Source organism: Ambystoma mexicanum, chromosome 5q, assembly GCF_040938575.1.
Source record: "Ambystoma mexicanum isolate Mex_15411 chromosome 5q, UKY_AmexF1_1, whole genome shotgun sequence".
Classification (NCBI taxonomy): Eukaryota; Metazoa; Chordata; class Amphibia; order Caudata; family Ambystomatidae; genus Ambystoma; species Ambystoma mexicanum.
Window position 1 is genome coordinate 304,274,213 of NC_090933.1, and position 23,026 is coordinate 304,297,238.

Consider the following 23,026-nt stretch of genomic DNA (forward strand, 5'->3'; position numbering starts at 1 on the left):
AAAACAGTGATCTTACTAGGCCTTGTGTCATTTAGATCATGCAAGAGCAGGGAAAGGGGGGAAGGGAGAAGTGAAGGAGGGTAGGGGGAGGAAGGAAAAGTGCGGGACAAAGGAGAAAAAACAAGAGTGCAGCCAGCGGGTGGCAATAAGTGCAAGGGAGGGGACTGTAGGGTTACAGATACAGACCACAGGTGAAGTGGAGCCAGGGGGCAGAGCAGGATTGCAGATGGACAGGCAGGGACCTGGGCCTGAGTTCAGAGGGTGACCATGTGACCAGTGCATGGATGGATTAGGCAGGTGATCAGCAGGCAAGAGGAAGAGAGAAGGCAGAAGCAAAGAGAAAGGCCCTGAGTTGCTTCCAGAACTGGAGATGGTTCTGCTCAAGTTTCAGATATGCAGGTAGCCTGTTCCAGATGGAGGCCTCAGCAGAAAAAAGAGATCTACCCCCAACACTTTGCTTGGAGAAGCAACTGACCCTCAGAGAGTTGGAGGTGGAAGAATAGAGAGCTCGAAAAGGCAGATATTTAGTAAGAGAAGAGAGAGTTGGAGATAGTTTGGTCCCCGGCCCCAGAAAGCCTTGTGGACAATTCACATGGTCTTGAACTTGATCCATGCTGCCACTGGGATCCAGTGAAGGGATTCCAGAGCTGGAGAGATATGGCCCCTTGGCGTGAGGCCAAGGCCAAGTCTTGCAGTTCTGCTCTGGATGAGTTGAAGAGGATGAAGAGTAGAGGCAGGACGTTTTAGAAAGATGCTTTTGCAGTAGTCCAGCCTAGAGAGAACCATAGCTCTGGAGACAGTGTGCTTCTGGGGAAAGTGAGGAAGGGAGGAATACCTCTGAGGAGGTGCAGCTGGTAATTTGACTTTTGGCGACGTCGGAGATGTGAGGAGAGAGCGCGAGTGTGGAGTCACACATGTAGGAGAGAGAGGAGGGCCCAGGGGGTGGGGCTAGAGAGTGAGAGGTAAGGAGGGAGCTGGTGTTCCGATGAGGAGGATCTCAGTCTTACCAGCATTAAGGCAGAGATCATTAGTGGCACACCAATTCTGGATTGGAGAGAGACAGTCTGGAATGAAAGAAGTAGAAGAGGTGGCTGAGGGGAGCCTGAAGGAGAGCTGAGTGTCATCAGCGTAGCACTGAAAGTTGAAACAAAGGGTGGCTATGCAGTGGGCAAGAGGTGCCAGCTATTGGTTGAACAGCTAGGGGGAGTGATTAGACCCCTGGGGAACAACACCGTTAGAGAGAGAGATAGAGGAGAGGAAGAAGTGAAGTTGGACCTGGGAGGGTCGATCAGTGAGAAAGGAGATCAGCCATGCCAGGGCCTGATCAGTGATACCCAGGTTGTCGCAGAGCAGGTTGAGCAGGTTGACATGGTTGACCATATCAAAAGTAGAGGACAGATTGAGGACAATGAGGATAGAAGGAAGGTTAGAATCTAGGTTTGAGAGAAGGTCTTCATTGATGTTCAGGAGAGCAGTTTCCATGCTTGTGGCAGCTCTGTAGCCAAACAGATGGTCATTTCAGTCAACCACCAGAATTAGTGTGCAGATTGGGCGGTAGTTGGCCGGACAGGAGGGATCAGCAGAAGGTTTCTTAAGTAGGGGGTGTACAAGGGTATGCTTCAGAGGGGAAGGGAAGGTTCCAATGGCGAAAGAGTGAGTGAATAAATCTGCCAAGGCTGGAGCGAGGGTGTCAATGTGGTCCTTGATGGTTTTGGAAGAACAGGGAAGAACCTGTTTTGATGAGACTTTCATAGATCATACTTGTCTAGATATGTTTTCAGGGTTGAACAAAGGAAAGAAGGGCAAGGGAGGAGGAGAGGCGGCCACAGGAGTGCCTGGAGAGGAGGAGGAGGATGGAGAGAGGGAGAGGGTGGACAGGATGTCCTGAGTTTTTCTGATGAATTGAAAAGCCAGGGCTGTGCAGGAGGGGAAAGGAGAAGTAGAGAGTGCAGCAGGATTAGCCAGCTCCTTGCAGATTTCAAAGAGTTCAGCCGAGTGATTTGATGCTGCAGAGATGCGGGCTTGGATGTGTGCTCTCTTTTTGATAAGGACAAGCAGTGTGTATTGCCTTTGGAGAAGGTGGAAAAGCCAGTTTGTCAGAGGGTGAACCTGTTGCCTTCCACTTCCTCTAAGTCACCCTACACTTGCGTTTAAGGATGACGAGGTCTGAGTCGTACCAAGAATTGCAACTGAATTTGGGTTTCAGGCGGATCCTCATGACAGGGGCTAGCACATCAAGCCTGTAACAGATAGAGCAGTGAATGTTAGAGAGGGCTGTGTAAGGGTGTGAGTCAGTCAAAGATGCAGAGGGAGGAGAGAAAATGGTGGTGAAAGCCTCAAATGACACAAGCTTCATGGGTCAGATGACTGAGATGGTGGGTGGCAGAGCTGGAGTAGGCTTGGCCTGAGGTAGAGAGAGAGAGATGAGAGGAAAGGACCAACATGATCACTACAGTAGAGAGGAGTAGTGAGAGGGTTAGAGAGGGGGACTTCTAACAAGATCAGAACATCCAATATGTGCCCTGCAGAGTGTGTCAGGCCAGAGGGGTGAATACAGAGAGAAACAGAGTCACATCTCTCTCTACTGACCAGAACTACGGTTCCCGAGGGCATTTAACCGACTTTGAGATCATACCAATGATATATAGAGCGCTATATACATGCCAAGTAACATAACATAACGTGACATGAATCTATTGAATCCTTTATTACAGCTCTTAGAAAACCTGTAATTTTGGTCCATCTCAAAATGATGACTCCGTAACCAATTTACGTTGCAATTCAAATAAAATCAAAATAGGGCAACATTTGGGAAAAGGGAAACTCCTCTCAAGAGAAAGTTTTGGATATTGAAAAGAAGGTTGAGCATATGTTAGCTTGTGTTCAGCAATTGGAATCTAAAGAATTCAAAGAGGCTGTTGGTGTCCCCTCTTTACAAGACAAAAAGCAACATTTAAACAAAAGAAATCTGTTATGAAAGTAGATGATAAAAAAATCCTCTTCTACCAGTTCTTTAAATCTCCCAAACACAAGAAGGTGTTTCAGGTGCGGCAGTTTCTCCCGCTTAAAATAAATACACCCTCATGCCCAGCTCTCAATGCAAAGTGTGGCAAGTGTGGGAGGAAGGGACACTTCAACAAGTGTTGTCACAATACTATAAATACTATAAAAAAAGGTTGTCAAAGAGATCCATGAAAACATTGAGAATGATGTGTCTGAAGAGCATACTTCTGAGGAAGAATCCTCTGGTATTAGTTGGTCGGTGTGTAATATGGACGTTTGCCAGTAGAAATGATGAGAAACCTCACACTTCTGTGTTGATCAATGGTACCCTAGTTAACATGTGTATTGATTCTGTCTTGGACTGTGCCATCATCAACATGGAAACCGGTCAGTCAAAATTCTCTAAGGTTAGACTTAATTCGTCACACATATGGGTTAGTGCATATGGTGGCTCAAGGATTATCATGCTACGGTTGTCTCTTGCAAAATTAAAATGCAAAGCTACATTGATGAAAAACAAAGTTAATGTCTCTGACAAAGGTGGATGCCTCCGGGATAGCACCAACAATGGGATATGGGCTTAACAATCAACCCACAAATTCCAGGTTGTCTGCTTCAGAAAACGACTTCACCGATGTATTCAGAGAAGATATGGGTTGTCTTAAGGGCATATGTGATAACATTCTACTAAAGAAGACTTCCAAACCTGTAACTGCTAAAGTCAGGTATGTACCATATGCCCTAAGAGAAGAAGTTACCAAAGAAATTATCGGATTGACATCATAGAACCTGTGGAAGTTTCATAGTGGTGTTCCCCGGTTGTACTGGCACGCACCGAGCGAGTGCACCATTGAGTGCTGTTCCGCTGTTGGAGACCGCTGAAGTGTACCAGCAATTACTTTGCCTTTCCCTTTCTTCTGTTGGATGAATTTTGCTGTCTACACAAGATCACTGGACAATCCAGAGACTGTTTATTGGACACGTCTAAAGTACTACATGGCCTGCGATAGCTCAAACCGCTGAATGGATTTCCACCAAATTTATGTCAGGAGCGGTGGCTTGGTCCCAAAAGTGTGCTTTTCTTAATTTGGTGTAAACCCGTCCAGTAGTTTTTTATTTTTAAATGACGAAATGTAAGGCAAGAAAATGTGGCTGCACACCCAAGACTCTAGGCCCTGGCCACAACCACTGCAGCATAACACACCCATAGAATCAAACACCCATCAAATATCCACAACCCAAAAGTTTGTGTACTGTTTCATTTTATATAGTTTGTATGTAAAGTTTTGGCTAGGCCATGCAGTTAAGATAGTAGAGTTTTTAACAAGGACTGCGTCATAAGATACCCTTTGTAGTAAACATTTTGGATTGTGGTGTATGGTTAGATGTTTGCTTGAATGGGTGTGTTATGCAGCAGTGTTTGTGACTCCATTTATTTTATACTTACAGGTTGAGTTTTTGTGGTTGTTTGCAGTTTTTTCATGACATGGGTAACTGGACCAGACATACTTTTTCGATCTCTGTGATAAAAGAAAAGATCATATGTTAGAATAGGTAGTTCATAATGAGTTATTGCATTGCATAATAAACATTTCTGTATTGTTTTACCCTCATATTTAGTACATTAAAAGAACTAAAATTCAAACCAGTGTACTGCGCAATTTGCTCAGTTTCTGTGTTTGTTTTCTAAATCATTGGGTCTGTGGGAAAAAAAAATCCATGCTGGATTAAAAAAAAAACCTTCTATGTTGTGGTACAATATATTTCTTTCATTGTTTTACTGTTTATTTCTTATCTGTTGGATTGTTGCAGATTTTTGGGACAATTAGATACCTGTTGGCGTATACTAATTGTTTATTTCTACTTTTATGCTATTCACATATCTGATGGGTTGTTGCAGATTTTTTGACGCAGTTAGATACCTGTTGGCGTATTGTAACTGTATATATCTTGTTTGATTTTAGTGGTATTTATTTATCTGTTTGCGTGTTGCAGAATCTTGGGGCAGTTAGATACCTGTTGGCGTATTCTAACTGTGTATTTCTTGTTCAATTTTAGTGGTATTTATTTATCTGTTTGCTTGTTGCAGAATCTTGGGGCAGTTAGATACATGTTAGCCTATTCTAACCATGCACAGTTTTGAAATTTAAGTTTTGCTTATGTTCATACACAGATTACGTATTAAATTTTGGTTTTAAGAATATCAAGTAAGCGTTTATAAGATTTGCTGGTAATCTCTGCTTTAGAGTAATTGTACTAGCATTACATTCGAACCGTCCAAATTCTTTTTTTTTATATATGCAGTGTAGTGACCTGCTTTCATTGTGGCTCCTGCATGGTAGATTATACCTATTGTTGTGAAGGTTTTCTTACCAAGTGATACTTGACCATTTGTGAATCCAGTCAGCTTACAGTTGTTTTTGGGACCATCTGCATTGTAACGTAAAAGCATTACTATTATGCAGTCACTGTATGTCTGTATTTGTAAGGTGGAGTGATTATCTGAAATGCAGGTAGTACATAATATGCCATGGTTTGCATTTTGTAAATGTTGCTGAAATGGAATGGATTCACAGTTAGGTATGGATACATACACAAAGTGTTCATTAGGGACTTCTTCCTGTGCCACATGGCTGCAGAGAGTGCATGTATGTTTCCACATGTATGAAATCTGAAAGATTTTATTTATAGGTATGTTTTTGTTTTCCAGTACTTGTAGTAAGTACATTAGAAGTTCTTGTGGGTCATCTTGTGAGTTTATAGTGAATTTGACCATTCCAGCACAGTAGTCCAATTCTTGTCTTATTCCATGAACACTGTAAGTGTTGTCAGGATTGTTGGATGCATTTCTATGAAGGACTAACATTTGCAAACACAATTGGTCGGTACTGTGTAAGTAAATGTTCTCAATAATTCATGGCACTTGGAATAGAATATTTATTGCTACATTTTCATAGCAATTTACAGCTGTTGTGTTAGAAAATTTGAATGGACCTGATAGTTCTGTGTCGAAGTCTTTTGTTTCGGAGTGTGTGTTGCATCTTTGAAGAAGTGGTTTTCACTGCAATTGTAAAAGAAAAAAGTTAGTGAATATGTGTGTTTATTGCACTTTTGCTAATGTATACATTGTAGTAGTATTGTTTCCTTACAACTGAGCATAGTATGCACATGCACTTTCCTTTTGCCTATGTGCATCCTGTATATTTTATTTAGAATCTGTTAGTTGCATATGTCTTACAAATGAGAATAATAGTAAACGTATAGAGCACACTTGTTTTTTAATCTTATGTTATTGGATGTTAAGTAATAGAAGAAATAATCAGATGTATTTTTTGCTATTTTTTCAGGGTAAATGGCAGAGATTGTACAGAAAAGCATGCAATGTATGCTTTTGTGAAGGTGTGGGAAATAAAGCAGGATTTAATATAGAGGCAGTGGTGTTGTTTGAGCTGGGAGCCTTTCTAATGATATTGTCTGTGTGTGTGCTTGAATGAAGCTGGATGTACTCATCCTGGCTGTGTGTAATTTTATAACACACTGCACAGTCTTTTTCATAAATATACTGCTATTTCTCCCAACTTTTAATTTGAAATAATATTTCTTTAGATAGGTGTGTGTGTAAACACACATTTGGAGAGCAGAAAGGTTTGCAATTGACAATTCATCATAGCAGTTGGGAGAAATGACAGCAAGTTCATTTTACAGTTTATACAGGGTAAGTAGCAGTTACTCTGTTTATATTTTTATTTATTTTAGTTTACATTTTTAAAGCGCTCACACAGCCCACGGGCATCGAGGCACTGTTATAAGAATTATTTGTTTTTTAGTTGCGTAATTATTTTATCTTAGTTGCGTATATATAATGCGCTTAAACACCCAGAGGTCTCTAAGCGCGGACCCAGGGATCGAACCTGTGTTGCTTCGTGTCGTCTTCCTTCCAAGGCGTGCACGCTGCCACTGAGCAATGCTCCCGGGATGTATTGTTTTCCTAGAAGAGCTGTACTTGTACTGTGTAGAAAATATTCATGTCTGTAGTCTGTGTTTATGCATGTGGATGTGCATGAATCTGCAAGTAGAAATCTTGGGGAGTTTTATAGTAGTTGTTGCTGTAGGTCCTTTGCAGTCACAGTCAAGTTGTACTGAGAGTGATGAATAGTACATCTAAAGTGCTGATCTGTGATGATAGAGTTGGATGTAGAGTTCTTGGATGTGATTGGTGGATGATTGTGTGACTGCTTAACAGTAGCCAATGAGGAAATGGTGAAGAGAGTGAAGTGGAAAGAGTAGAATGTCTGCCCCAGTGTTACGCGTTCCACGGTCACCGCGCTGGTCCGCAGACAGGGCATGCCACATCTGGGGTTTCTCAGTAAAACCAGAATGGAAAAGGGACTGTAGGGATCAGCCCATCAGATGTTGTGGTTCCAGTTTGTGTTGAAAGAGGCTGTGTGTAGTAAAGATGGCAGAGGTGGAGAAAGTCAGGGTGTTGGTGGTTGGAGATATGTATTTGCATGGTTTGGAGTAGTATGCTAAACGCAGGAATGTGGCAAAGGAGTGGAGGTGGTGTGGGGCACTGTGCCTGGTTTCAATGTGCAAGGAATTGCACAAGTTTGTGGAGATATGGGCAGGGTGAACAGTCCACGTGTAGTTGTTTTGCACTGTAGAGCATTGCATTTGGGCTATGTCAGTGCCCCTACTTTGTTGGTATATTTGGAACACTTGGTTCAGGCAGTAATGAAAATACTTCCAAGTGCCAAGGTTATTTTTTCTGGTTTAGTACCTAGGGCAATACGGGACAATAGTTTTGTTTTTGTCTTCAGCAAAATATTGCTAGGTGTACAATCAATCAAGGCATGTTTGGTTTCATGCTTAGAGCTGGTATGTTCTTTTGTAATAATGAGAACATTGATTCTGGTAATGTTGTTTTTTTAAAGAACATTTAATTTCTTTATCTTTTATGGGAAATGCCATGCTGTTTTGGAACATAAGGGTTGCTTTGGAGAAGCTAATGTGAAGATTTTTGGAGGAAAATAAGAAACAAAAATACAAAATAAAAGGTGTTTCTGAAGAATCTGCAAAAAAAACAAAAACAAGGCTCTTTTCAGAACCAACCTAAAAGGGGAAATGGGGCACACTGTTTACATTTTCATTCCCCACGTTCAGATTTTTCAATTTGTCCACGACACCGCGGTTGTCCGCAGACATCACATATTACATACAGGGATTTTGGGGTTGAGAGGCATGCAAATGAGATTGTGCATAGCAAGGGATTGGTTAATAAGGTAAACAAGGTGTGTTGTGTAATGAGAGTTTGTCAGTAGGTCTTTTTCTAAGAGAAGAGCAGATAGCTATGGCTGTGTGTTTCAGAAAGCAGATTGTTTGGATTTTGGGAGATTCATGGATGAATTGGTTGGAGGTGCATGCAGATCACTGTGGAGTGGCTGCACATCTTGGATTCCCTCATGTGGAAGTGCACTGGCAAGTAGTGCATGGAATGAAGTGGGTGGAGTTAGTACCTCTCTGCCCTTCTCTGGTGACACAGTGTCATCCAGACATTATTATTATTCATTGTGGAGGGAACAGTTTAGGACATGTGTCTGGAATCTCTTTGCAATTTGCAATGAAAGAAGGACTTGGGAAAGTCATGGACATGTATACAAACTCCAGAGAATATTTTTCCGTATTGCGCAGAGACAAATGTGGTTGTGTTTTTTTTCATTTGGTCCACAAATGGAGAAAGCAAGGCGCAATGTTAATAAGGCTGTTTGTGCCTTTTTGAGAGATGTTGGTATGTCCTCTTTTCAGAATGAAAATTATATGTTTTGTAACACACACATTTTTCAGAGAGATGGAGTACATCTTACTTATGCTGGCAATCAGATTTTTCTGTGAAATATACTAAATGCATTGCAACCTTTTTTGGAATTACAGCAATCCATTTTGCAGTAGGTGTTAACCATTTGCAGTTTTTGAAACACAAAAAAACACCACCAAAAGGCTCTTTTCAGAGCCACCACTTCCACCCAGAGAAAAGTGCAATGGTTCTGATAGGGCAGTTCCTCAAAAAAATGTAAATGTACACGGACTGTCCGCAGACATCTAGAAAATGAACAGGGCCCTGCACTATTTAATGCACTATTTATTTGTCACTTCTATTTTTAAACTGTGAAAGGTGCCTCTGAAAAGAGCCTTTTTTTTGTTTTTGTTGTTTTATATTTTTTTGTTTTTTTAAACACGACACACAAGGAAAGGAGGGGAAAGGAGTCTATGGAAGGGACACCAAAAACAGGGATAAGAAAGGGCAGGTGAAGAGAGGAAGATGTAGGGTGGGCCCTATTGAGGTAGGTCGCAGACCTTCTCATGTTCCTTGACCACAGTCTCAAAAGCACTCCGAAGGTTCTCTCCCCTGTAGAGTACTGCATCGCAGTACATGAACAATATTGTGACCTTCGAAAGGTAAGGGTCAACAGCATCATGGCTGACCTGTGAGGCAGCTGGAGGGATGCGCTGTCCCACAGAAGTGTCTTTTGTGGTGACAGGAGAGGAAATGGAGTATGCTGCAGAGGAACTCTACTTACTACGTTTATCGCAAGGTACAACCTTACGAATAGCCCCATCGTGGAATGACTTTAGGTGTCGCTTCATTGATGTAGTACCATAGCTATACAAACCAGGCGTGCCACGACTCAGCATCATGTGGCACTAAGTGCAGATCACCTTGCTCGCATCAGCTTTTGCCTTTCCATCAATGGTGGTAAATAACCGCCACACCCAAGACTCACGATGAGTGCTAGGAGTAGGGACTTCCACTACCTCATCCTCTTCATCCTCTTCATCCCTCTCCTCTGCATCCTCACGCCTGTTCCCCTCTGCAGGAACTTGGGGACTTGGTTTTGTGGAGGGGGTGGGGGTGCTGATGCCAAGGCAGTAGTAGCAGAAGCAATTTGGGATGTCATCTGGAAGGTTAATAATGAGGAACCAGGAACCAAGAACAGCAACCTGCACAATTGTCCTGTTGTAAATCTTGGAAATCCAAAAGAAGAATACCGATCAGCTCTGGGGTGTGGCCTTTTATAGCGGTGCAGGTGCCCGCTTCACAGACACCAGAGCGGGTTGCAGACACATCAAACACCATGAAAGGGCTCAAAAAGTTCCAAAAAGTATGTAGATCAGCAGGGACATTGTCTGGGACATGTGCAATGGTGAACTTTTACTGTAAAATATCTTGGATTGCTCAAAAAAGCACATTTTAAATGTTCAGGGGCACAGACATTGTCCACAAATAAGGACACATGCTCAGCATGGGTGCGGTCACATGATGATGTTGCATACACGTTCGCGAATGGGACGGCTGTCTGCAGGACACCAAATGTGCAGGGACGGTTATGTGCATGGGCCTGGGTGTTCTACGGACAGTATTCCGGTCCCCAAACTAATTAAAAGTGTGACACACATGCGGCGGACAGTTGCGGACAGGCGCGATGTTCGTAGGACCCAAGTGTGTGATGCACATGCGCGTGGGTGTTCTATGAACAGTGTTGAAGTCCCCAAATAAAATAAATGTTTGTAAAAAATGTGCTGAGAGGTGGATGGGATATGTGTTCTACAGATATATTCATTCTGGTTGCGGACACTATGAATAGGGGTGTTCTTAGGACACCCCCATTTTGGGTGTTTGCGGACAGGCAGACATCTTGTGTGTTCTAAGGACACTGCCATTTTTATTATGAGCAGTAGGAACAGGTATATTGTCCTTAGGACACCCCCATTTTGGTTAATTACGGACAGGCGGACATCTTGTGTGTTCTAAGGATCCCTCCATTTTAATTACAGACAGTACGGACAGGTATAGTGTCGTTAGGACACCCACATTTTGGATAATTGTGGACATAACGGACACCTGCGCAGTCCGCGGTCACCCTAACTGCCTTAACAAAAAAAATAAGACACAGACATATACTAAGAACACACTTAAAATGTTATTATTGTTTAACCGTAAAAAATTACAAAAGAGGGGGGACGCAGAAACTGAAACAAATGCAGGGACATTAGGGGTTTGGACATGATGTATGGGATGGGAGGAAGGGATAGAAGTCTCATTGTAACGTTTTTCTTGCTGGGGGGGGTTTGGGGATAGTTGGCTGGGAAATGGAGAGGCGGAACAGGTACATGTGGGACAGTGATATTTAATCTTTTCTTTAATGTGGTCCTCAATAGACTGTTTTAGAAGATTGAAATTTTTCATTAAAATATCCATCTTTAGTTCCGTTCGTTTCAGAGGATCTTCTAATGTCTCTCTTGGTATATTATAATTATTGTCTGTATGGTCTGTTAAAAAAATATATAAGTTAACTACACATAAAGTAGGCTTACATCCTGGCAAAACGAAGAATCGCAATGTGCTGGAAAGCAGCCCAGCGACCTAGAATTGAGATGTGGTGGCCGGACCTTATAAAGTGGGCAGATGCAGAAATGACTGCTTGGTACGAAGCAGTCCGCAGAGGGGGGAGAAGGAGGTGGGATCTCTGATGACATGGAGACAACTAGTGGCCTCAATGGAAGGACCCTCCCAGGCCGACCATAGTGAGAATGATATGGGAGACATAACTGAAGTAGACACACCTGGAGATAAATAAGACAGTGACATGGAAGCAAGGGCTCGAGTTTTGGGGGCGGGAGGGGGGAGGACCGACATGTTTAATTTGTAATACAATATTGTGAAGCTTATATGAGGATGTCCTCAACGTTTGTATTGTGTGGAATGTTGTTTAAAAAATAATAAAAATATATATTTTTTTTAAAACTACACATAAAGTAATGGTTATTAATTGGCTTATATAGAGAAATGTTGTGTCTACCATTAGTATCACTGTCTTCACTCATTTCATCTTGTGGGAAATTTTCTTCCAGCCATTCCAAAGTACTGGACATTTCTGTGTAAAAAAAAAATATATTAGTTTTATTGTACGTTATACAGAAACTGTTTAAATATATGAAATAAATAGTGTGTACTCACTAGTTTCTTACAAACATTTGGTGTTACTGCTGTGTAGGTATGCTCTTGGTTTTTGCTGCACAGTTTCTGTGAGGTAACTCTGTTGGAGGCATATTTATTTTGTTTTGTATATTCCATTATATTGGAAACGCAATTTCAGTGGATGGTTGGTATCTTACATATACATTTTCCACTTCTTATTTATCATTAAATGTAATGTATTTATGTGTAAGATACCCCTGAGTTTTTGGATAGTGTTGATGGTGACCGTGTCCGTCTGCGGACATGCACACAGTCCGCAGACATCAAAATCACTAGTGGGGCAGGGTGCTCAGTATTTTCTATTTTATATGTATGTAAGCTAAGGGAGTTTTAGTAAACATGTATAACATTTACATTATCCATATCTATATTCAGTGAAAAAACTTTGTTAAAGGGACGTTATGGTTCCAAGTAACAGCGAAAAACCCCTGAAATTCACCAGTTATGGTAAGCTAAGCAACCATAACTCGCGCCACCACTGTGCACTGCTAAGACTAACACCCACAACATCAAAGATGACATCACAAATGTCATTGATGACATCACTGATTACATCACATGTGTATGTACTTTTCATGAAATATGTGTACAAGGGATTTTTATTATAATGTTGCGAAAAAAGTGTCAAGGATCATTGCAATAAATATCATACCCTAATTAGTGCATTGAACGATGCATTGATATAAATAGCATTCTATTATGGGGTTCTATCTAGTATACTAAGCTACTCATGCAGAAACATAGCATTGTGTGCAGCGTACAAGATGAAGTTATAATATTCGTAATGTTAATATGTTGAATAATGAAATGATAATTGTTTTCTTAATAGATTTTTGTGTACTGTGAAATATGTAATAAGTAGCTAATAAAACCCATGTATTACATAATTGCATTACTATAGACAAAACACAAAGAGACAAGAACACATACCAATATGGGTATATACAGAGAAAGTGAAGTTAGCAAAAAAGCACAAGTAGTAGCAGAAACAATTCATAAGCTAACTGATTATTTTCATGCAAATAAATGATTGCTCTGTTTCAAAGCTGCTATTTACCCTATGTATATGTATCACTTGATGTGATGGACCCTAAGGAAAGTAGTGTGAGTACAATGTATACAAATATGACCATATACAGGGAAAGTATAGCCATAACAAAACAACAGAACTATCAGAAAGTGCTGATAAGTCTATTTATTATCTTTATGCACAAAAAGGATTGCTGTCTTTCAAGCTTGTGTCTTCCCCTATGTATATGTTTGTGACTGGACTCCAAGGGAATTACTGTAAGAACCTACTTCAAGGATATGTCTACAAATAAAATAACATTTTTAGTTTCTGACTGTTACTGAAGAAAACCATGTGGCCTAGATATGTCAGTAAAGGAAAAAAGAGTGAGCCAGACATGTGATGTCATCAGTGATGTCATCAATGACATTTGTAATGTCATCTTTGATGTCGTGGGTGTTAGTCTTAGCAGTGCACGGTGGTGGCGCGAGTTATGGTTGCTTAGCTTACCATACCTGGCAAATTTCAGGGGTTTTTTGGTTTCACTTGGAACCATAACGTCCCTTTAACAACGTTTTTTCACTGAATTTCATAGGTTTTTAGTAGCGCAACTTAACCATAACGTCCCTTTAACTAAGTTTTTTTCACTGAATTTCATAGGTTTTTAGTAGCGCAACTTAACCATAGCGCCCATTTAACAAAGTTTTTTTCACTGAATTTCATAGGTTTTTAGTAGCGCAACTTAACCATAACATCCCTTTAACAAAGTTTTTTCACTGAATTTCATAGGTTTTTAGTAGCAAAGCTTAACAATAATAACTTTTTCTTTATGTACATGTAATATGGAACATACTGATCCCCTTCTACTAAATTTGATGTCCGCAAACTTATTTGATGTCCGCGGACATGTTCGGACAACAGTACCACTACCTAAAAAGTCTGGGGGGGTATGGTTAATTGTTATATTATAACATAGTAACATTTAAAAAATTTACAAAGTAGCACACATACATATTATATGTAGTAATACATAAGAAATGTAACCCATATATGTAACACACTAACCATTCATTTAAATACAATATGTTCTGACATGGAATATAACAAAAGAAGATAAATTAGCTTCCAACATAATTACCTCACAGACACTCCACAACTAAGAGTAAGACCAGACCTACAGAGTACTGAGAACATATATTACCTCAAATAGTAAGTGTACTTAATTTTGCTCATATATTTATACATTTTCTGTATTAGATTAAAAAAAAATATTATCTTTTTTTTTCTCACAGAAATGTCTAATACTCTGGAATGGCTAGAGAAGCACTTCCCACATGATGAAATGTTAGAAGATAGTGAAGCTAATGGTACATACTTTACAATATAAACCATTTAATTATTATTATTTTATATATATTTAACATATATATTTTATTTTATACAGAGCATACCAAAATAGAAAATACCTCTGAAGAAACTGTTACGGATAAAACTCTTGAAAGCATAAAAAAAACATGGATTTATTGTTTACCAATTTTAATAATTTGAAAACTTTTGTTGAGAATCATTTTAAAACAAAAACCTCACACCATTGTCCCACATATACTTGTCCCCCCTCACCATAGCCCAGTCAATTATCCCCAAACCCTCTCCATAACCCAAAACGTTTTGATGAGACTTCCATCCCTTCTTCACCTGATGCCAATCATGTTGAAACCCCTAATTCTCCTGTTTTTGTTTCCGTTTCTGCCTCACCTTCTCTGTCATTAATTGTTAACATATGTTAAATAAAGTGACATTTGTATATTTGTTGTAATTAGTTTCCATTTTTTTTTTAAACAATTTAGGTGTCCGCAGACAGCGCGGTTGTTCTGAAATGTGCGTAAATAAATGAAAATGGAGGTGTCCTGAAGAACACTATACCTGTCCGTACTGTTCGCTAGCAAGTTGAAACTGTTCTAGAACAAACGCGGTGTCCTGAAATGTTCGTAAATAAACGAAAATGGAGGTGTCCTGAAGAACACTATATCTGTCCGTACTGTTCGCTAGCAAGTTGAAACTGTAATAGAACACATGCAGTGTCCTGAAATGTTCGTAAATAAACGAAAATGGAGGTGTCCTGAAGAATACTGTAGCTGTCCGTAATGTTCGCTAGCAAGTTGAAACTGTTCTAGAACACACACGGTGTCCTGAAATGTTCTTCAAAAAACAAAAATGGAAGTGCCCTAAAGAACACTATACCTGTCCGCAGTGTTCACTAGCAAGTTGAAACTGTTCTAAGAACACACGTGGTGTTCTGAAGTGTTCGTAAATAAACGAAAATGGAGGTGTCCTGAAGAACACTATACCTGTCCGCACTGTTCGCTAGCAAGTTGAAACTGTTCTAGAACACACGCGATATCCTTAAATGTTCGTAAATAAACAAAATGGAGATGTCCTGAAGAACACTATACCTGTCCGTATTGTTCTCTAGCAAGTTGAAACTGTTCTTAGAATACATGTGGTGTCCTGAAATGTTTGTAAATAAACTAAAATGGAGGTGTCCTGAAGAAAACTATACCTATCCGTAGTGTTCGCTACCAAGTTGAAAGTTTTCTAAAAACACAAGCGGTGTCCTGAAATGTTCGTAAATAAACGAAAATGGAGGTGTCATGAGGATGCTATGTCTGTCCGTATTGTTCGCAAGGAAGTTAAACTGTTCTAAGAACAAACGGTTGTCCATAACTGTTCGTTTGTCGTGTGATGCACTTTTAATTACTTCAGGACCCGAACAGTGTCCGTAGAACATCAACACGCATGCGCAAACCAATGTCCATGCATTTGGTGTCCTGCGGACAGCCGCTTCCTTCACAAACATGTTCGCGGAGCGATCATGTGACCATGCCCACGCTGATCGTGTGTTCTGAATGCGGACACTGTTCGTGTCCCCGAACAATTTAAAAGTACATTTTCAAGTAATCCACAATATTTCTCAATAAAAACTCACCATAGCAGAAGTCCCACATACTAATCCTGCGTTTCTACATACTTTTTGAAACCTTTTGAACCTTTATTTGTGTTCGATCTGTCCGCGGACAGCGCGCATGTCCGCAAACCGCGTACAAGCACCCCTATAAAAGACCAGGCCTTAGAGCTTATTCTCATTGTGTTTCTGGCAATTCTTCAGAACACAGCGATTTTTGCTGCCACCTGCAGATTACACCATCATCGAGACGGCATCCATGGCTGAACTACTGCCACCTGGTGCTGCACCTGCTTCGGCACCACACCCACCTCCTCCACCACCACAACCTCCCCAAGGGCCTGAAAAGGGGAACAGGAATGAAGATGCAGAGGAGGAAGAAGAGGATGACGAGAATGAGGTAGTGGAAATCCGTACTACCCGCACAAGGCGTGAATCCTGACTGTGGCAGTTATTTACCATTCATGGGAATGGTCCTAAGGCTTGTGCGAACTGCGTCACCTGCAATGAGTGCAAAATGGTACTCAGTCGCAGGAGGCATGGTTCGTACAGTTTTGGGACCACAACCATGAAGCGACACCTCATGTCATTTCACTATGGGGCCATTCGCAAGGTTGTACCTTGCGAGGAGATTAGTAGGTTGATTGCCTCTACTTCATCCTCCGTTTCCGATCCTGTCACCACAAGGAACACCTCTGTGGGACAGCGTCTTCCTCCAGCTGCCTCACAGGCCATACATAATGCTGATGACCCTTACATTTCGAGGGTCACAGTTGTGTGTATGTACTGCGACACAGTACTCTGCAGGGGGGAGCGACTTCGTAGTGCTTTTGAGACTATCGTCCCAGAGCACGAGAAGAGCTGCTCACTACCCAAATAAAACCCACTCTACATCTTCTTGTCTCAGCTCACCCTTTCATATCCCCGTGGTTGGTGCCCCCCCTTTACCCTCCTTTCCCCTCCTCTCCTAGTGTGTCATGTATAAAAAACTAAAAAATATATAAAATAACAAAAATCAACAAAAAAAATAAGGCTCATTTCAGAGCTGCCTTTCACAGTTAAAAAATAGAAGTGAAAATAAATGAAGCAGGGCCCTTTGTATGTTTTAGAAGTCTGCGGACAGTCCGCGGACATCTAAAATTTTGGGGTGCTACCCTATCATAACCATTGCAATTTTCTCTGGGAGGAAGTGGTGGCTCTGAAAAGAGCCTTTGGGAGGTGTTTGTGTTTCAAAAATTATAAATACTCAACACCTACTTCAAAATGGATGCTGTAATTCTAAAAAAGGTCGCAATGCATTTTGTATGTTTCTTATCTGATTGCCAGCATAAGTTAGATGTACTCCATCTCTGAGAAAAATGTATGTACTACTAAACATAATATTTTCATTGTGAAAAGAGGACATGCCAAAATCTCTTAGAAAGGCACAAACAGCCTTATTGACATTGCGCCTTGCTTTCTCCATTTGTGGACCAAATCAAGAAGAACGAAGCCACATTTGTCTTTGCGCAATCCGTGAAAAAATTACTTGAGAATTTGGAAACATGTCCATGACCTTCCCAAGTCCTTCTTTCATTGCAAATTGCAAAGAAATTCCAGACACATGTCCTAAACTGTTCCCTCCACAATTAATTATAATTATAACTGGATGTTGCTCTGTCTCCAAAGTAGCACAGAGAGGTAACAAGTCCAACCACTTCATTCCACGTACTCCATGCAAATGTACTTCCACATGTGGGAATCCAAGATCTACAGCTACACCACAGGTTTCTGCATGCACCTTCAACCAATGTATCCACGAGTCTCCCAAAATCCAAACAATCTGTATTCTGAAAAACACAGCCATCGATATCTGTTCTTTTCTCAGCAAAAAGAGTATCTGAGAAACAATCTCCTGGCACAACACACCCACTAAACTTTCCTGACCAATCCCTTTCAGTGCTCATTCTCATTTGCATGACTTCTGAACCCAAAAATCCCCGGATGTAACACCCGATGTCCGCGAACTACCACCATGTCCGCGGACATATCGTAACATGAACAGCCCTTCTACCATTTTCACTTCACTCTCTGTGCCATTCCCTCACTGGATGTAGCTAAGAAGTCACATGACCATCCACCAATCACATTCAAGACCTCTACATCTAACTGCATCATCATAAATCAGCACTGCAAATGTACTGTGAATCTCTCTGAGTACAAGTGTCATATCATTGGCAAGCACCGTCTACAAGAAATACTGCACAAGTCTCCTAGATTTCTACTTGCAGCTCCAAGCATATCCATATGCATGAACACAAACTACAGGTATGCATATTTTCTGTACAGTATATGAACACATTTTCTAACTGACTTTTACCTTCTATAATCTCTAAAATGAATCTACTCTCTTTTTTTCAATCTCCTAAAATCAACTGTCACTTACAAACCTTTAAACTATTTAATTTCTTTATACACACACACTCAAATCAAGTTAAACTAACATTTTTTAAATGAAATATATAGATTACATATAGTCAAACAAAATTGCATGCACACTCTGTATTCAAATCTCAAACAATAATACTTGTACAATTACATATTTTTTATTTCTTTATTTATTTAATTACTTACATTTATATAGGACAAGCAGCCCATGACATTGAGGCAGTATTACTTGGAAGAGCTTAGTTACAGGAATAATGGTATTCAGTGTTACATTATAAATTTCAAAAGACTTAGTAAAGATATTTTCTTTGCTACAGTTAGTGATGGCAATACAATTTGTTCATTAAGAACATATCATATGTATTCAACTGGTGCAACGTATCTTATGTAAATAAGATAGTTTTAATGGTTTTGAGAAAGGCGCTGAGGATGCCAATTAAAAATTAAAAACAGTGCTTTATACAAACAAAATTGCTAATTTGTATCTTTTACAATTACAGTGAACAAGATTCTCCTGAAAAGATGCAGCCGAATTTGAAGTACAAAGAAAAACTAAGAAGTAACCTGCTCATTTTAGAAAAAAAGTAAGTAGAATATCAACATAATATTTGTATTATTACTCAAACAAACTGTAAGGTTAATTCATGCTATTTCCGTGCCTAAAAATAGAGATTCTGCACCATTCTGTCCACAAATCCCCATGTCTTAAACAGCGATTTACAGTCATAATGGCCAACAAATTCCTATTTCTCGACACACAAATTACCCAACTTAACCGCTAGAATTTAGATGTTATAGGACAAACAACTGTTTTAATTGTATAGCATTAGATATACTATTTATACTTCTCCACACCACTAGCTTACTTTTTTCTGTCCTCTGAACCCCAGTTTAGTAACACATTAATTCAATAATACCCATCCCTACTAGTTTTAGTTCCCAATGCACAATCACACACCATTACATACATCTTTATCATCTTACTCAAATACTCATGCACACAGCAAACATACATTGCAGAACACCCCAACCCATACCTTCTTTATTTTTTTCAACAGATCCTAAAGAATGCCTACCAAAAATCAAGTCCGTAGAAAGCAACGCAGAAGTAGAGCAAATGAAAATAAAAGTGTCCAACATAAGCATCCATCTCTGGCACAATTTGTAAAAAAAAGTTGAAACAAAACAGCTAATACAGTCATTTAGTGAAACAAAAGAAGTTTCAAGAACAAAAACGTTGCCTCCTCTATCAAAATGTAAACCAAACCAAAAAACAATTAACAGAAAATCAGCTATCACTACAGACAAAACTGCTTCTTTAAATCTTGATATAGCTCAAAGTAAGCATACCAAGAAAAGTATTTTAGCCAACATGTTCTGTCACAATGTCCTTCAAAATCTTATAAAAACAGGAGAGAAACCAGGTTCAAGGCTTAAAAGCTATCGTAGGAAATTAATCTTAGAAGCGTTGATAGATAGTGCAATTCTTCTCAAAAGAAAGTTATTTATTTTAGTGTTAAACAAAATGAAACCACTAACAAAACTAATAACTAAATTACAAAAAAAACTTCTCAAAAAATGAAATGTCAACAGAAAGAACTTCTTAGGTATCTGCGGAGGTGAATGGAGTCACACTACAAGCACAGAACCATACTTTAATGAAGAAGCATACAAACAAAAGAAAACAAATACAATTGCCATACATAGCAGTGGTCGAGGTTATGAAAAAGTTAATAATACCATAATGGAACAAGAAGTACTGCTTACAAAAATATGCCCTGAAAACTTAGAATTACCCCTCCATTCAACTGAAGCAGAATGTCTAGTGTACAAATGGCTATGCACGTCAATGTGTAACATTCCCAAACAATTTTTCAAGTCTTTACGCCAATTCCTTAATCAATATGTGAAAAGCAAAGACAAAATCAAAAAAAAACTACTGCAAAATATGGATACCTGTCCAGTACGCAAGTACACAGGACTGCAAGGACCTTCATTGGCCTGCATTGCAGGACCTACTTGCAAACCCACCTTCCATGATATCAAAAGGATATCAACACATCATTCAACTATAAGAAATCTAGTTTATAAACTGTAGTATGTTAAAAGTCCTGCTTTAGCACTAGCTAATTTAAATAACATTCTTCTACATGGTACAGCAAAAGACCTACTAGAAGAAATCGACTATATTCAGAAAAAATATTTTGGAAGTGAAACCCACTTACAGAATGAAATAGCTGTAAACCAAATTAGTAACAATTCTACACATGGCAACCTTTTACTACACACATACAAAAAAGAAATACTAAAATTTTAAAGTACATCAGCTGAAGTACCAAACCATGTGTGTGTATGTTGCCGCAGAACTTTTTATAAAAGTAACACAAAAACTGTAGACCTATCATACAAAATAGAAGACAATGAAGTTTCTAAATGGTTTGAATTAGCTCTCTACCTTATAGCAGAAAACAAATATGAAATAACCAACCCCGTAATACTTTGTAGTTACTGCACTACAAAACTTGACAACAACCAAACTCCATCACATGCTATCAAAAATAATTTGGAATTATTTCCACTACCAAAACCCCTTCAACAACTTAATTTATATGAGAGCATCATAATTCAAACAGTGCGCCCATTTCAAGCAATAATACGCCTTCAACCAAAAACTGCAAAATTACCTCCCTCTGAGTTAGTGAAAGGTATTTGTGGAAAAGTAGTGTACATTAGTGAAAACCATTAGATCTAAAAGAAAATGTGCACACTCTAGGAATGTAACGTCGAATGCAACAATCTTTAATTATCTTGGTAAATGGAGTACCTACAAAAGACAAAAAAAATTGGCAACAGCTGGTAGATTTATATAAAGTTAGAGAAGCCTTGCAATATCTTAAAGAGAATAATGAATATTACAAATAAATTAATATTGAAGAAAACTTGAAGGATACAACTGAAATAATTCAAGAGACACAAGAAGCTGGTCAATTTGAGCTACTAGATCCTGCTACAATATCAAACACTTTAGACCATTATACAATTCATCCATTGCACTCTAATGACACCATGGAAGATGCACTGGAAACATACCAAATGCATCCAACAAAAGGATCACCAATCAGCATATGGGAAAAAGGTATAGAAGCACATGCTTTTCCTCTACTCTTTCCTACTGGTAAAGGAGGAAGGTACTATGATAGACCTATTCAAATATCAGCATCAGAACTAGCAACTTTATGTTACAGAGTTGCACACATATTAAAATCAGGATCACACTTTCAAAATATGACAGCTACACAATTATTACAAAAAGTGCAACAAAAAGATGAGGTTTTACAATCAAATATTACAAATCTATTAGCAAAGATGCGTGGTACTAAAGAGTACTGGTTTTGACATCATGGAGATGTATGTTGTATGATCAGAAACCTTGGCCCACCCACTTGGTTTGTTACATTAAGTTGTGCAGAATAGGCATGGGAGATTTACATGATTTCCTACGCATATCAAACAAAACAAAGCAAACATAGATATACTAACACCTGGAGAACTTTGTTCTCTGGATCCTGTTAATGTTTCAAGATATTTTCACCATCGCTTTATTGATATGCTACATTTTATTTGTAATAAAACTGTTCCTCCCCTTGGAGAAGTGCAACACTTCTTTTGAAGAAAAGAATACCAAGCCAGAGGAGCACCACATATCCACATGCTTTTATGGATTAAAGATGCTCCTAAATTTGGTCAAGACAATAATGCCACTGTTTTACAGTTTATTGAAAATTAGGTCACTTGTGAAATTCCATCGGAATCCAAAACTAGTGATCTTCATGCACACATTTTACAATTTCAAAGACACAAATGTGGCAAATATTGTCATTGCATATACAAAAACAAAGGGAAATACTACACCAAATGCCGATTTGGTTTCCCTAGACCAGTTACAAATACAGGTCAAGTGAACAACCTCATGTCTTCAGTTAGACATAGTGTTAAAGTTAAATCACCTAAAAACATACATTACATAAAAAGAAAAGAAGAATCAAAATATATCAATGATTACAATGCAGTCATTGCCCACTTATGGAATGCAAACATAGATGTGCAGTACATTGCAGACAATTCTACTGCAGTTACACGATATGTCACAGCATACTTAACCAAAGCAGAGAAGACAGAGCTGCAAGACCTCTGGAATGACCTGTCATCAGATAAAACAGTATCTCAAAAATTATACAGCTTGGGCATAAAAATGCTTCCCCATAGAGAATGTGGATCCTATGAAGCAGCTGATTGTTTAACTGGTACTGCACTGTATGGTAAATCTGAAAATATAGTATGGCTAAATCTTGGTCCAGCTAAATCTAGAAAAAGAGTTCTAAAATAATACGAAGATATAGAAACAATAGCCAAACATGATCCCAACAGCCAAGACATTTTAAAAAAAGAATTATTGGACACATACTACCCAAACAGAAGTAATACTTTGGAAACCATGTGTCTACACCACATAGCCCAAAACTACACATACAAAAATAATATAAAACCTGATGAAAAAAACTGTAAATACAGAGTGACAAACTGTGAAGGC